Source organism: Lissotriton vulgaris, chromosome 8 (genome assembly GCF_964263255.1).
Source record: "Lissotriton vulgaris chromosome 8, aLisVul1.2, whole genome shotgun sequence".
NCBI classification, from domain to species: domain Eukaryota; kingdom Metazoa; phylum Chordata; class Amphibia; order Caudata; family Salamandridae; genus Lissotriton; species Lissotriton vulgaris.
In genome coordinates, this window is record NC_141696.1 from 886,583,107 (window position 1) to 886,598,436 (window position 15,330).

Here is a 15,330-nt window from a genome sequence, read left to right on the forward strand (position 1 = left end):
GAAATATCTACTTTAAGGACTCGTGTTATTATACTCCTATTGTTTTCATTCATCGGAACATTTGGACCAGACATGGATTAAAGTAACTTTATTTTTCTTCGCACAACTATGAGGCGAAACGAGATTCACAGATCACAGAGCAGGAATAACTCCTGAAGCTAATATTTTTCAATCCAAGCCCTGAAGAAGTCCCGAGTGTGGGACGAACCGCGTCGGCTGTATGGTGCTGCATTTACACCCTTGAAATAAAGATTTGAAACTGAAGTTACACCAACGTTCGCGGTTTATTGTAAAACATATCATGCATGTAACAAACTGTGGGGCACCTTTGTTGTTTTGAAGGTCACACCATGGGCTACCTAGCGCCAACGCAGGCAACCTTGCACCATGGTGCAAGGGTGCCTCTGTGGCATGCAGGAGTTTTCTGCAGGAACAAGCACCTTGCTGCAAAAAACAATACTGAGAGGTGTATTCCTCTTTGTATCTGTGGTGCAGCATGCAGCACACATAAAGGAAGTAACAAGGAGAAATAAAAATATTTCTCCTTGTTGCACCTTATGAGAAGGTGTATCTTTTTCACGTAGTTCCATGTCTACCAGCGGTGGTAAATCTGGGAATGCATCAAAATCCATGGGAGTTGCATGGGGAACACCCAAGCAACACCAATGAACACCTTCCCTGAGTAGAGTAACACAACAAAGTGATTTGTGCTGTGCAACGTTACTCCTGACTTAGCACGCCACTATGGACCACTTAAAGGGGCCTTGTGAGGCTTGATGAATCACATTTTGGGTTTGCCTCACACATCTACCATGTTGCATGGTGCAAACGCGATGCAAACCCCTTCATAAATAGGCCCCTTAATATTTAAAAGATACGAGAAAATGTCTTTTTGGCTTTAGCCAGAGATTAAATAAAGCATCCTATTTCATTCTCATCATCTAACCCTGCTGGCAATAAGGTGTCCAAGCGATGAATCCAGAAAAGTACCCTTCGTGATATTAAGAGGCCTATTTATGAAGGGGTTTGTGTCTTGTTTGCACCACTAAAAGTAGTACATGTGTGATGCAAACCCAAATTGTAGATTATTTAGCCATGCAAGTCTACTTTGTGGTTCAGAGTGGCTTGATGAATCAGGAGTAATGCAACGCAGTGCATATCACTGTGTTGCCTTATTCTGCCCTGGGAAGTGTGGGTGTTCCTATGCAACTCCAATGGATGTTGACACATCCCCAGATTTTTCATTGTTGGTATACCTGGGAATGCACCAAAAGATACACCTTCTCAGGTGAGGCGTAACAAGGAGAAATATCTTTATTTTTCCTCATTATATCCTCTTTCAATGTGTGCCTCATTCTGCAACACACAGAGAAAGAGGAATATATCTATCAGGATTGTTTTTGTGCAGAATGATGCCCCTTTCTAAACAAAAACAATCCTGCATGCAATGAGGGCACCCTTGCACCATCATGCAAGGATGCCTGCGTTGGCGCTAACCAGTCCATTGTGCGTCAGCACCAGGGTAAGGGCTCGAATGTGCATATTAGGATAAATACAGTGCATTCATTCCTTTTCCCTGAATGCAGCAGCGTAGCAAGGTGACTTGCTGGGCTGTGTCAATTTTTGTAAATAGGCCTCTAAGTTTTCAATGTACAATTGCTTGTTTCTCTACTGTACTTGACATGCCTATTTATGAAGAGGTTTGCACCATGCAATATGGTACATGCGTGACACAAACTCAAAATATGAATTATCAAACCATGCAAGGCTACTTTCAGGTTGTTAATTATAATGTTCGTTTTATGTTCAGAGAAATAGAATTTTGACTTGTGGCTGGATTTTGCTCACATATGCTTTCCAAGTAGGCAATTGACTAGGTAAATTTAATTTGAGGTTTTACATGTTGTGTACTGTTTCAAGGGGAGCTCCTCTCCTGGGGAGGGGTGATATACCCAAGGCCCTTTAAAGACGCACCCACTTCAGAAAGGATAAAGTTCCTTTGCACATTTGAATCTTTAGGTTTCAATAGGTTCTCTCTGTTGATATGGCTAATATGTTGTTTAGCTCGCCTAAGAGTAGAGTCTTTATAGCCTCTTTTATTACATTTTAACAACATTTTTGCTCTTGTTGCTCTATTTTTCATCTTTAGACACCATTTTCCTAATTCTCAACAACTGACTCTAAGGTTTGCTAACACTTTTAGATGATGGCTTTGGGAATGTAATACGTTATATCAGTGTGTTTCCATAGGACCACTCCATATCATGAACAAGTTGTTAATGAAGCTTAAATAGTTTCAGGTGTTGTTAGTCCATTTCTCATTGTCCAAAACAAACTGTTCCTGAAACCTACGCCTGAGGATATTTGCATATGATGCATATGATGATGATCCCATTGATGTACCAAGACTTTGTAGTTAATACTTGCCCAAACAGAAAAATAAATACTTATGTTAGAGAATGTAATGTCGTAGTTCCACACTGAAGCTGAAAATGACATTTGCGCCAAGGTCTGACGTTTTGAGCAGAAACTGTTCTAAGTAATCCCGACCTTCTGCATGGATATATATAGTGAGGATACATCAAGATTAAATAGCCAAATATCCTCTACTTCGCTGATTGTCACATTGTTGAGTTTTTGAAGGAAAGCTGTTGTGTCACATGCACAATGTTGCTTCTTTAATAATTGTTTGTAAAAATGTGTCTATATATTTACCCAACAGCACTTGTATGGATCCTATTGTTAAAATGATGGGTCTCCCTGTCGGTTGTGTTGTGTCAAATTCTTGTTAATTTTCCACAACATCTACCAAACAGGATTTCTAGGATGGTCTTGTGTTAAACCATTTGGGATATGATAGTCAGCAATGCTGTTACATTGCCACTGGATATAACCCACCTACCCAGAAACCTTACAAGGCACATCTCTTTTTCACCAGTCCATTAATCAGTGCTAAAACCACAGCAAGCAATGTGTCATAAAGGAGGGAAGAAGATGGAAGCAGAAAGAGAAGAGAATGAAAGAAATTTTTTAACATTCCCAATGCAAATCCCATCTCTTCTTTTCTTTTTAAAAAAAATATCTTTATTTGATTTTATAAAAAAAAAGACAAGACAAAACAACACATAATACAACACCCTCCCCTCCCCCTCCGGTCGAGCAGGTCATAAAAGGAAAGATAAGCAAAAAAGCATATATAAAATAAGAAAAGAGAAAAAGAAAAAAAGATTAGAAACAGGGAAAGTAGTATAGAGAAAAATAGCAATTATTGAAAGTAAACTAATGAATTAGCAGATAATCATTCAAAGACAGATGAGCATACGTTTACAGAGATACAGGTGACAGTTAAATCATTACAACCAAATTAGTACTATATATGTCACTGAGCTTGAGACCATTCTATTAAGGGTGACCAGATTTTTAGTCCTTTTATCCGACGATTCCTGCCTTTAGTTTTATATATCGCCATTTCTAAGTTAAAGATTGCTAACAGTCTTGAAAACCACTGTTGATATGATGGGGCCATGGGATCTAGCCAGGCTGAAGCTATACAAATTCTTAATACGGCCATCGAAATGAAAATCAATTCATGACCGACATTCGGGTTGGTAAAATTTGTTACACCCAAGACAACTGTTTCATCAGGAAGGGTAACCACTATTTTGAGAATCAGTGAGAGGAAATGTTCAATTCTTGATTTAAGAGGAGTTAAACAGGGACAGGAAGAAATAATGTGTACACCTTCCGCATTTTGTAAATTACATCGAAAGCAGCATGTACCTCTCCCACTACCCCATTTAGAGATTCTGTCCGGAGTGTAATACATAAAGAAGCATATTTTATAAAATTGGGTTTGTAGTTTAGTTGACATAAGGACCGTTTGTGATAGCCCATATGCAGATTCAAATTCTTCTGTGGAAATAGTGATTTTAGTTTGCCATTTCTGAATAATTTTCTGTATATCGTCGGTAAAATACACCAATAATAAAGGATATAACCCCCCAATCCTGAATTTTTCCTGAGAGTGGCTTAGAATGTAGGCTATGGCATTTTTATTCAAGGTGCCCTCTCCCTTTGTACGTTGTGACAGAAAATCTCTAATTTGGAGATACTTTAAGAAGTCTCTCCATTCCAAATGATACTTATCTTTCAGGGATTCAAAAGAATATAGCCCCTCTGAGGAGAAAAAACATCATATATGAGTAATTCCGGCTGTATTCCACCTATTGACGCAGGTATCTTTAAATATTTCTGGTAGGGAGGGATTATTTTGAATAGGTGTGTAAAAAGATAAGAGTCCCAGACCTGCCATTTTCCTCACAAATTTCCAAACCTTGAATGCTCCTATGAGTGTTTTTAATCTCACTTTTTTGTGGTAGCTATCGAAGAGATATCTTCAGAGATAGCCAGTGCTTTTATCGCCCAGTATTATTTGGTGGATTGAAGGGGCGTCATTATCCACCGCTGTCCCAGTCCCATCAAGATGAAAAAGCTCATGATTATGTAGCAAAACTGTTGCCCAGTAATATGCCTTAAGATTTGGAAGGGCTAATCCTCCTCTTTCTTTGGGGAGCGTCAGCAGTTTGTAGGCGCGGCGGGGCTGTGTGTACGACCAGATAAAGTTTGTGAAGATACGCTCCATTGTTTTAAACCACTGGTCTGAAATTTCCAGATTAATGGCTCTAAATATGTACAGGAGTTTTAGAAAATAGACCATTTTTAATGCGTTCACCTCTTCTTTTCTAGAGAGTAATCCCCAGAACTGTCAGCTACTAGCTTCTCTTTGTCCCATAGACCCCATAACAGACCTCAAATATTGCAACATCAGAAAACTATTGTTCTCTCAGCTGATAATTCATACATAAATGCTCTTCCTGATCCCATAAGCATACAATCATGTAATCTATTCCCATACTCCATTCCTAAGCTTCACTGAGAAGCCCATAGATGTAGTTAGCTCTCTCTCCATAAGTTTTCCTTTCACTGACAAAAGTTCATGCTTCTTTGTGAAGTGCGACCGGGTTCAGAACCCAGAAGAAGAGCAATCTAGTGCCATCCAGGAATACAGTCTTTTTGAGTATTGCCATTTTCAACCTTCTCTCCACTCAAGAGACCTGAGAACTGCCATCACTGTCCTTCTGTTGGGTTCCTAGCTGCGTCCACACCTCGTCAATTTTTGGAAGGGAGGCACTATACCTACTTCTCTAGTCATTGTTGTGGCTATTGGTGTAGTTCCAGGAAATCTTGCAGCATAATTTCATGATTATCCACCAAGGATTCAGCAGACATCAGCTGAGAAACCTCCTGGACACAAAGGTGTGCCTCCCTCTACAGTTGCCCAGGAGCTCTAAGCAGGAATTCAGCTTCAAGATACTCTCCCCTGCATATGTCTTGAAGGCAGACAGGTTCTCACCTGTTGGGCCTGTCTCTGACAAACGAGTCTCCAACGTGGGCATCCTAGATGTTGTCACTTCGAAGTCCTATTCCATGGTCTATGTACTACTGAGAGTCACTTGATTGTGCATTGGACCACCTCCACTTCTGAGTCAATTTTTGCAGTTTTCTTTTCTAGACCTGTATGGAGCACATTGATAATTGTTCGCAAAGTGATTTCACCAGTGGTGAGCCATGGCTCCTCAGAAGATCTGATCTCCATAGGTTCCTTCTTTCCCCTATTCTCTGCATTACTTTTGGAATTACATGTCTCCTTTGTGCATCTTTCTTCTACCAAAGTAACAGACAGTGCTTTAAACACCACTGTCTCTTTGCAGCTGTGTTTTGGTGATCTCTCACCTCCTGGAGTGTTTCTATCAGGGCTTAGGGTCTCCACAGGACCATCCCATGCTGGCCCCAGGTTTCACTGGGATAGTGGGTTTCCAAACCCTTCAGAGGATTCTGGATGACACCTCTAGCGTCCTACAGCTGCTGTCCATCCCCTCCTGGGCATTCATCATGAAAAGCTGCTTACTGGCTTACTGATCCTTCTCACCTGCCCACTCCACTGGCTCCTCTCAGGTCCTGATATACCCTTCAGTGCCCCTGATACAAAGGCAAAAGTCCCCACAAGGCCACTGCCAACTGTCATATGGAGCCCGCTGCACACCACCCACGGACTCATCTCTAGCTCTGCAGGTTTTGTAGTCCAATTAAAAAATTCTATTATATTTGAATATTCTCTTTGTACTTTAATTCATATATAACATTTGACAATCACATAAATATGTTATTCAATATATTTGTGAGCACATCTACATGTTATGTTACATCACATTGCTAAATAAACATGTTAGATTGCTTATGTATTATTCTTTCATGCCCACTGCATTGTGGGACTTGTGCCCCTTCGTCAGGGGCCAAATATGTAACAATAACAATGTACAGGGTCAGGTTTTCATCCTCCTATATACTGATTTAGAAGGTGAGTATCATGCTCAATAAAAACAATGATGGTGCTCATTACTGGATTAGATTCCGACTCTTGTGCAAATGCACAAACCACTCTATCATACCATCGAACGCCATCTCATGTGGTTGCCGATTGTATATCTGTGACTATTACTGAGGCCATGTGTGTTATCTAATCAAACAACATCATTTTGGGTAAATTGAAAAGAATTGTTAACATTTGTTTTGTGAATTGGGCACATTGGACTAAGTAGAAGTACTTGAATGTATGATTTTGTTTACCTTGAAGCATGTCAGACAGCATGCCTCCCAGTATAGCACACAGAAGCTGAAAGGATTAGTAATTTGTTGTTGGGTTTAAATTAAGGAGTGCACTACACAACATCTCAGATTTTGGGGTCCCCCAGATTAGTGCCCCAGAGAACCCCTATGGAGTGATTGAGATGATTGATTTGATTAAAGAAAAATACTTTATGTCAAGGAGTATGAAAAGTGTCAGAAACCTGTTCAGAGGGCCACAGGGCAAGCAGGGGGTACTGGGCCCAACTTTTGGGGTTGAGACCTTTTACTCCTGATTTCCTGGAGCCTGACCTACCTATTAGGTGCCTCGATGCCTTGACAGGGGTAAGTGTGCTACACAAATCAACATAACGTAGCATCAGTCCTGAGCAACCAGGCCAAGTAACCCTTCAACACTTAACTCACTTTAGTAATACGGGTCGAGCAGTCAAAGGCTTTTTGGGGGGAAGGTAGACACAGAGGAGTGAACACAGCTCACAACTCAACATATGTTCAGAAGACACAATAAATGATTGTCCAGTCCAGTACTTGCTTTTATTTTTTTTAAAAGAGCATTTATATAGCAACACAAAGTAAAATAAGACAATTAGAGACAATGCACACAGTCCTCTGATGTCAGGGCTCTAGTGTTTTAATAGACAGGTTCCTGATTCCCACTCTCTCTTGCTTGCAGTATTGATAATTCTTCATTCACTATAGGCACCATTCAGTTTAAGCCCCACTAGTAGTTTGAGTCTTAACACTCTGACTCTTAGTGAAGTCAAGAGTTTCAGAGCCAAAGCGCTACATTGAAGGCAAGAGCCCCCAGGACTGTCTGGCCCTTAAATCAGTCTTAACCACACTAGCAGGACCTGCAGAGGGAGCAACCAGGGAGCCCTCAATGCTCCTTCTACGGCAGTGTTTCCTAGGATCCTTCCTACAGGTGGGCAGGGTATTTGATTCTCCTGGTGCTGGTCCTCAGTCAGGGCTTCCATCCACATGAGCCACCACGTCGGCCTCCTCCTTTTTACGAGAGTCTCCACAAGACCACACTCCTTGCCTTTTTCTAGTGTCCCCTGAGCATGCTGGGTCACAGTCCTCACTCAGGACATGGGCTATGGCCCGATTGGCACTCAAGAAATCTTTATGGCAGCCCCAGATGGTATACTGAATCACCAACTTCACTCCATTTATGAGCTACAGCCTGATATGAATGGCAGCAGTCTTCACGACTGTCCCACCTGGCATGTGAGGTTGCTGACTTCACTCCACACACATGCTAAGGCCTGATTGGCACAGCACTCATCCTTACTGAGGCCCTTCATGGGATAGTGGTTCACCCACTTTACTTCGCACAAGACCTACTGCCCACTGAGCATGGCAGTAATCTTCACTTTTGCCCCACCCGGCATACAGAGTCAGCGACTTCAAACCCGCACATGGGCAACAACCAGATCAGTGCAGCAAAGTTCACGGCTTACTTCACGGCAGCCCTCCTCTAGCATACAGAGGTCTCTGACTTTAATGCACATGGGCAACAACCTGATAAGTGCAGCAGGTGTCTCCTGACATCTCGCTACAGGGATCCATTTGCCAGGATTCCCCACTGGAACTTTCTCCCTCCAACACTCTCTTCTTCCTCACAGGGCACACTGGTCCCGTCAAGCAGGCAGGCACTGGTGCTTCAGGCTCCAGGGACAGGTGATCTTGGATTCCGTGGGCGATGTCCCCATACCCAGCTGGGAGGCTGGCATGCCCTGGTCTACAGTCCTGGTCACAGACAGAAGTCTTCCAGAGCTTCTCCTCTTCACGCTGCCAGCCGGCTGCTTGACTGTTGACACATTTTAGGGGCCTCATCTTCCCTTCTTAAACTTCATTTTAAGACACCAAATGTGTGAGAGAGAGAGAACTCTGTTTATTTAGACCTTAGTCTTTAAACAAAATCAAAATAAAATTCATAACCCTATACAAAACCAGTTAATAGTAAAGCAATACACAACTTTTAAAATCTAACAGTTCCTTCTATACACTCCACCTAGCTACTTCTATTCAACACTTAATTTCATCAATATGCGAGTTATTAAAATCTTTAAAAATATAAAAACATCTATACTTTAAAAAAAAACTAGTCCTTATATACTTTAAGACAGTAGCAAGTTCTTTACATTATACATTATTCATTTGACGTAAAATATTAAGACCATTTGACCTTGCTTCCCCTCGGTTTTACCCTTTGTGTGTTACTAGATATAGTATAAAGGGGTATTCACTGTGCTTCCTTGAGCTTTTCCCTAGCCAATAAATTAACCCCTTTCAGATAGTACCCAAGTGAAATTGCTATTTCTAGATGTTCCATTCTTAACAGTAAATTAATCGCTTGGGCTCTCAATCTTATGCCATATTTTATAAATAGGGGTCGCAAAAACCATTTCCTCATTTCATTTTCTATACACATGAGGCAATCGAGTAATATGTACATTATTTCGCACTTAGTCCCCAACCCACACTTACATATACCATCAGGGTGCATTATTTCTGTCATAACTCTCCCCTCCAATCGCCAGGGGATGATGCTGATTCTCATTTTTAGGATATCCCACCTGAATCCATGGTTTGGTAGGGCTTCCAGATAAGGGTACCCTACATCGGCTTCCCATGCTTCTATCATGTTTTGGACCGATTTGTTATTTCTTAAATATTCTAGGTCTTGTGTTCTGGAGTGTTCCCTTCCTTGTGCTCTTAGTGAGCTTGTTGTAAAGTCTACCTCTAAGGAATTTTGAGTTACACCCACGTTTAGGCAACACATTATCTCCTTTATTTTCCTTTTTGCCTCAGTTGCCCATCTTAGGCTACTATGTCGGATTTCCTCGCTACACCAATGTGAGACCTTTTGGGCTTCCCCCTGGAATTGGCATTTCCAAAATCTTGCCACCGACATTTCGGCCTGGGTATTCCACCCTATCATTCCTGTTTCAAGTTTGATTGTCTGTACCATTGCAGACTTTGGTAAGGACAGAAGCATTTTTAAAGCCTTGCTTTCCTCCCGATCCCAACCGCCTTTGCCACTAAAGAAGAGCACCTCTGCACCATACAATACTTGGGGGGGGACCATGGCTGTAAAGGCTTTTAACAAGGGTTTGTCTGACATATCACCGTAGTTCTTGTTAAATTTTTTCAAACCGCAAATGGAGGAAGAAGCTTTTGCTTTTTGGTTTTCCACATATTTGTCCCATTTTAAAAAGGATTCGAACAGTAGGCCCAAATATTTATATTCTTTTACCATTTCTAATTTTGTTTTATCTAGATACCAGCAAAAGCTCTTTGACCTTTTCCCAAAGCACATGACCTTTGTTTTTTCCATATTTACTGTTAACAGTTTACTCTTACAGTAGTCATTAAAAGCATTTAATTTCCTCTATAACCCTAGCTCGGTCTGGTCGGTAATGACTAAATCATCTGCGTACAACGCTTCCACTCATTCTGGGACTAGCGCTTTTTTCCACCTCCAATACTGCTGGTAAGTCTGCTAAAAAGATTGAAAAGAGAAGTGGGGCAAGACGCAACCCTGTCTTAGCCCGTTTCCTATATCTATTTTCCTTGTAAGTGCCCCCTGGGTGTCTTTTATTACTTGGGCCCAGTTCCCTCTATGTAGTTCTTTCAGTATTTCTAATAAATAGGCTGGGATTTCATATTTAATCAGGCACTCCCAAAGTTTACCCCGGTCCACCGAGTCAAAGGCTGCACGGAAGTCGACAAAGCAACAGAACATATTCCCCCTTTGTTCTATCGACTTCCGTGCCAAAGCCCACAGTGCATAGCAGTGGTCCACCGTGGAGTGCCCCTCCTTAAAGCCCCCCTGTTCCACAGGTATGATTTGGTTAGCTTCTACCCAGTTTTTTAGTTTGCCTAGCACTATTTTAGCGAAAATCTTCTCCCCAATTTCAAGTAAATTGATTAATCTATAGTTTTTCGGGCTGTGCATATCCCCTTTCTTGTGTATGGGCCGTATTATAGACCCTTTCCAGGTATCGCGGAGTCTCCCAGTGTCTAGAATAATTTGGAACATGTTTGCGAAGAATTTTGCCCACCAGTCTGATTGAGTTTTAATTATCTGTGCTGGGAGGTTATCTGGGCCTGCCGCTCTTGTAAGGTTCAAGCCCTTTATCGTTTTTTTAACCTCAGTGACTGAGAAATCGAGTTTCATATCTACTACCAGACCACTCCAGTCTGTGTACAGATTCTCTTCCCGATCTGTCCCCGGGCTATACAAGTCCTGTGAATATTCCTCCCAAGCATTTTCTTCCACTATACAGTTCATTGCCCCTGGCTAGCAATCTGCTGTTGAGTGCACTAATTTCCAGAACTGGTGTAGATTCTTTGTTTCAATCACCTCGAGAAGCTTTAACAAGCAGCCTTCTTTAAATTCTCTTTTTACCCTCCTAGTTAGCATATTATACTCTCTTTATCAGGGCCTCTAAAGCGTTTCCACTAACCAAATGTGATTTAGAGTCTGAGTCTTTTAAATTTATGTAGGGGGACTACTTCATTTTGAAATGCCCTCTCCTCTGCCCTTTAACCAGAAAGTAGTCTTTTACAGAGGGAGTAGCTCCAAATCTGATAGCCCACAACACAGGCTACAAGAGTGACTAAAGCTCCACATGTAGATCTCAGCCACAATTATATGTGTATCGAAAGGTTACCCCAGGGCCTCAACCCTACTCTTTATTATTCTCTTATCACCCTCATCTCCTTGTTGAGATGTTCCCAAGCCCCTTCCCAATGACTTCTCTCTGAATCAAAGAAAACCAGTTGAAGTATACGGAAAAGCCTGGCTCTCCCTTCCTCCAGTGTGTGCCACCCAGTTGACAGGAATAGAGCAATCTACAAATCTATCTGGGGGATTCCTCTACCTCTTCACATTCCTCCAGTTAGCCCTGGTTCTCCAACAATAAAAACCAGACCTCCATGTACTGTAACATTCACAGGCACACATACACCTAGCACATGCATAGAACGCACAAGCTCTGAACAGCACTACAGCTTCTACTTATGATACTATTCACAGGCACACATACACCAGAACTTGTTATCAGGAAAATCACACTCAGCATTGGCAAGCTCAGCCTTGTATCTGCGACGTGCTAGGGCTACTCCAGACTGACTATGCTCAATAACTGCTAACTTTAGGGCCCCCTTTGTTAATTTACTCTTACAGTTGAACCATTTGTCATTCGCTCTACCATTAGGTTTTTGCCAGTCGCATGTTTCGAAAAACCCACTTGCAATGCATCATAAAATTCCTTGTGGATTGATAGTAATGATATTGCCCCTAAAGATTGTACACTATCCACATCAGACAAAAAGTGAACAAATAGCTGATGAATCCTAGTGTACAAATCCCTGTCAGCAAGAACTTTGGGCCAGGTGACTCCTCTGAGATTATTAGCTACAAGATACTCTTGTTTCATTAAGGTACAGCTGGGTGATATCCTATCCAGAGCGCCACCCCCCATATTGAAGAGCAAGGGGTCATGGTTTCAAGTCAATGGACGATCATCATGGGGCCGATTCACAGAACGCTTCTGAGACAAAATTATAAACTTACTACTTTTAGTTTTTACAGAAAGCATTTAGTAGTAGTAAAGTTAGGATTTTGTCTTAAATTAGGATTTTGTCTTAAGTTAGGATTTTGTTTTAAGACCAAAACGTACGACAAACTTAAGTTTAATTTAAGACAAAATCCTACTGTAAGACAAAATCTTAACTTGAGACAAAATCCTAACTTTACTACTACTAAATGCCTTCTGTGAATACCAAAATTAGTAAGTTTAGAATTTCGTCTCAGATTAGTTCTGTGAATCGGCCCCAACGTCCTTAACTAGTGACCAAATACTAATGTCTACTAAGATGTAGTCAATGACACTGGTGCTAATGCCCCATTTAAAGGTAGTCTGCCTATTTATATCAGATGCGGTCCTCCCAATATATGCCCTCAAACTCCTTCCTATAACCAGTGATGCAATCTAGAGGGATACAGCCGTTGAGCAGTGATTAACAGTAGTCAAAACCAGATTTGGTGTAACCCAAGCCTCGTCCTCTTCCTCTAGTAGAGTATTTAATAGGGGGGACGGGCTAGAAAGAGGTATTAAAATCAATGGCTACTATAACTTTAGAGTTGCTTTGGTATATTCCAACTAGGTAATCTAACAGCCATAGAACCAGAGACTCATTACTATGGTGTTTTGACCTGGCATAGACTTTAAGCACAGTCAGAGTTAATCTTGTAGGAAATTTGAGCTGGATCCTCAGTATATCAGGTGAGTTTATTAATAGCTGTTTATACTTACACGCTATTACCTGGCCCTTCACTGGCTCTGCCAGATATTTTAGGCGCAATAGATTCCACACTATAAGTTGTATAACCATTTATATATACTCTGTTCACAGCCCATGTCTCCTGGAAAATGCAGATGTCATTACTACCTATATAAACATGCCGGCCTGGGTCTGAAAGTTTCAAATGGGTCTCTGCCAGGTTCCAAAAAATTAAAGAAAAGCCATTTTTTTACCCCATTATATGGTGTGATCGAACATCTAAGGATTTCTGCCTCATGGGATGACATATTGTCAGCGTTAGAGTAGGCATTTCAAACTGCTGGTTCAGGAATTGCCATTATGGATGCAGCCTTGAGTGCATCAAAAGTTGAGCAATGCATAAGTGTTAGTTATGGTTTGTCAAGTAGAAGAAAATGGCTCAACAGTGTGATTGTTTCCTGGATGCTTATAGGTGATACCACTATTAATAGCTGTAGAATGTAATAGTAAATACAAAGAAACACCCATTTTCCCCTTTTGGCTACATGCCATGCAATCCAGATATATTTCATCCCATGGGCCACTAGCATGAGGCCGGATCAGAATGGTTTTGACCAGCCCCACTACACATGTATTGCTGCGATTTACACAAAATGGGGCAAAGGTGGAAAGGGGGGGGGGGATTAGTGTGGTACCTAAGTCAATCTACCTTCAGAATTGGTGATAGCGGCCTTTCCTGTACCTAGAGTCTAGCAATAAATCAGTTGCTGGCCTACAATACTTGTACCGGATACATTAGTTATTTAAGGGATTTTTCATAATGTCCAGGGCCTCCAAATCATCCACCAGTCTATCATCTTTTAGAATTAGTTCGATCACATTGTACGTTACATTCTTATGGGAGCTCCTGTGGGCACTGAGGATGTCTTCTCGAATAATCACTCAGCAGCCTTTAACATACCTAATCCAATTAATGGCTTTGTTTGTAAGAGAATCTTTAGGTTCAAACTTTGGGCTGAATTAGGATTGCGGTGATTCCGCATCTTCCGGGTCGGCGGAAGCCACCGCCGGCCCGCAGGATGCGGAATCACTGCTGTGGACCTTTAAAACACCCACCGGCAGATTATGATTGTGGTGGGATCAGCGGCAGACGGCAGGTCCGTCCGCCGCTGATCCGCGGGGTGTTGGCCGCAATTTGGTGGCGGTGTCCGCAAGACACCGCCAGCCTAATTACAATAGGATTTACCGCCGTGGAAAAGCATGCGGACAATAGCTACTGGGGGGCCCTTGCGGGCCCCCAGGCTGTCGGGGGTGGGGGGTGTACATGGGGGGTACCTATGGTACACCCTAGCATTTGCATGTACAAGTCGGCAGGCACCGTGCGGTGCCTGCCGTTTTGTGCATGCAAATAGAAAGCTTGCATATTTAACCTTGCGGTGGGTGCTGCTTAAAGCAGCACCCGCCGCATTGTTAAATATACAGGATGTGACCGCCAGGGTGGCGGTCACATCCTAATTCGCACTGAGGGACTGCGGACAGTCCCTCCGCCATCCTAATAGGCCCCATAATATGGGGCTGCAGCTTTGGTACCTTTATAATTGCAACTTTGTTATTTAACGTAATAGGCGCACTACCACAACAAGAGGCGGGCCCAAAATTCCACCCTCTATCAGTTGTGTCTCCCTTGGGATTAGTAATTCCTGAGGGATTCAATGGCTGTATCTGATAAGAATTAATCAGATTGCTATTACTCCATCATAGCTAAGGGTTGGTTCTAGGATTATGCTGGGGATACGTCTGATATCTTAAAGACTCTGGGCCCGATTCACAGAATGAACTTACTACTTTTGACATTCACAGAATGCACTTACTACTTTTGGTATTCACAGAATGAACTTACTCATTTCGGTATTCACAGAAGTTAGGACTACTAACTTTAGGACTCCTAAATGCCTTCTGTGAATACCGAAAGTCTTAAAATTGGGATTTTTCTCTATTTAGTAGTAGTAAAGTTAGGACTCCTAACTTTAGGATGCCTAAATGCCTTCTGTGAATACCGAAAGTCTTAAAATTTGGATTTTTCTCTATTTAGTAGTAGTAAAGTTAGGACTACTAACTTTAGGACGCCTAAATGCCTTCTGTGAATACCGAAAGTCTTAAAATTACGAAATTTCTCAATTTAGTAGTAGTAAAGTTAGGACTACTAACTTTAGGATGTCTAAATGCCTTCTGTGAATACCGAAAGTCTTAAAATTACGATTTTTCTCAATTTAGTAGTAGTAAAGTTAGTAGTCCTAACTTTACTACTACTAAATAGAGAAAAATCCTAAT